Genomic DNA, 2,509 nt, shown 5'->3' on the forward strand with positions numbered 1-2,509 from the left:
AGGCAATAAAATTAAGCAAGTGTTTCCAAAGACAGAGTAGTGTTATTTTTCATGAAATAAAAATAAAAAAAGCAGGTCGTTTCTACTATTTCTAATATTATGTGAGTTCAGATATTTTAGAGCTTATGTTTTACAAAAGTTTAAAAAAATCAGTCATGAACCTGCATGTCAGGCTTATTTGAATTGGGTACCAAGGAGAATATTTTTAGCTCAGAGCTATTTTAGACATGACTGGGTAATAATGAACTCTTTACTACCTCAGGAGTATGCATACATTTCTACAGTAACCAATGAAAAATAAAAAGGTTTGAAGAATAGCAGTGCATATAGAATTAGGCTTCTTCCCTAGGCTCTTTGAACAGAGGTTAATATGTAAAAGGGGGTCACTATTCACGGCAATCTGAATGCTGATAAATAAAACATAATGCTAGTGATTATTACCTAATTTCAATATTTATTAAAAATGCCATTTCAAAGCAATCAAAGCATATCAGGAATTGTGCTATTATCTATATTCCTGAAAATTTTCCATAAATATTGAGCTTCAGTCATTACCATTAGAATAATTCATTATTAATTTCTTGGAGACTTGCATGTGTACGGAAAATGATTCTAACCTTACACTGTGTTTTCTACCTATTATATTTCTCATAAGTTTGATACACATAAAAGAATATGTTATCCAATGAGATCCTTAAAAGCTATTCACAGACAGGCTGTTTCTAAGAAAAATTCTGAAGTCATGAATGTTGTATCTGGTCCTCATTCACTGCTGTTTCATGATGAGTCTTGCGTTTAAGGCAACAACAAATGGCCTCCTATGGAGTGTCAGGACCCTCGTGTTGGCCTTAAATTACCAAATTATGCTAGAGAAATACGTGTAGTCACAAAGAACACTCACTCTCAGTCTTCCAAAAGAATGACCTTTGGGGCCAGCAAGAACAGAATATTATGGTCACCTCCTTCTTGCCATACATTACAACAGGCACACAGAGTGTGAATAAATGAGTAATTTACATGGTCACAATGTTCCTAGTGTCCTTTTATCTAAAGCAGTTCATACTGTAAATGAAAAAAGATAACCTTGTTATACGTAAATATGTGTTATAAGGAAATAATGAAAATAAATAACTTTCATTTGCCAGAACTTTTCTAAACACTTTATATGTATTAATCCTTATCACACTTCTAGTTGCTGCTATCAATGGCCTGTTACACAAAGGAGAACTTGAAATGCAAACCAGTTAAGTGGAAAGGAGGCATTGCCACAGAAGAAATCCTCCTTTCTTAATGATTTAGATAACGGCTAAGAAAACCTTTATAGAGGCAATAAGCCTACCTTAGTATTCTGAGACTATCATGAACTGCCGTAATAGAGATAATCAGACATTATGCGAAGAAGCCACAGGGATGTTGGAAGATAGATCACATTTGGAGAGTACTGAGCATGCCTAGAGTATATGACAGAATGTGAACAGGAGCATGACAAGGCTGGAGCATAATGGGCTTCTCAAGTTTTCTGGAGTTTGATGTTACGGAAGGATTCTCAGGAGTCTTAGCCAAAGAATAAATATCAGCCCTGCCAACTTTCACTCACTGCCTCCCTTTCCTGAACTATTGCTCTCCTGTCTAAGTAGTATTAGTACAAAGCAGTCTAATGAAAATAAATAAATACCAGCCTCCTAACAGACATTTCAATTCTATTAAGTAACATTGGAAATCTGGTAGCTCCAGAGATTCCTAATATTGGAACCACAGAGCACTTAGCATAATGGTGAGACTGTTTCTTTTTTCAGCAGAGATACCATCTTCCTGCTCCTGTGAATAATTAGGATGGGTAAAGGCCTCTGAGTTCAGGATTCATCTGGTTTCTCAATCTGTCCCTCAACTGAAACAAGCCACTGAGCCTCTTTAATACTCACAGCAATAGATGGGGTGGAGGATGGACACTGGAAAGCAGTATTATTGTGAGCACCAGTACACCTTCACTTTGTGATTCTCTTATTTAAAAAAAAAAACATGAGCCATGATTACAGTATTAGATGTTCTCAGAAATATCTTTGTGAAATAGATGCAATCCTGTAGAAGGGTACAAAGTTGGTCTGATTAGCTACCATTTTTATAGCTTACCAGAAGAGACTTCCTTAGTTGAGGAAAATAATCTGACATGGCAGTAATAATGCATTCCTCCTTTAAATGATTAGATAATTAAATCTATCAAATAGTCTTATGCATATGATGAGCTCCATTTCACATTTAAAGAAAGGTCTGGCTAATTGATGTGACTTTCTAAATATCATGCAATGCAACAGCAGTGCAGGCAAAGGCTGAACTTTCCAATTCTCAGGTGTAAGGTTCATTTGAACACACTGCTGTTTTCATGTTGACAAGACCTAGAACCATAGCCAAATTTATGAATGACAAGAACATTCTAAGTAAAATGGTGGTGGAGAAAGTAGATATAAAAACAAGCGTATTGATCACCTGAACCACAGAGGAGACGTCTGTT

Source organism: Nannospalax galili, unplaced genomic scaffold, assembly GCF_000622305.1.
Source record: "Nannospalax galili isolate Female #2095 unplaced genomic scaffold, S.galili_v1.0 scaffold1066, whole genome shotgun sequence".
NCBI lineage: Eukaryota > Metazoa > Chordata > Mammalia > Rodentia > Spalacidae > Nannospalax > Nannospalax galili.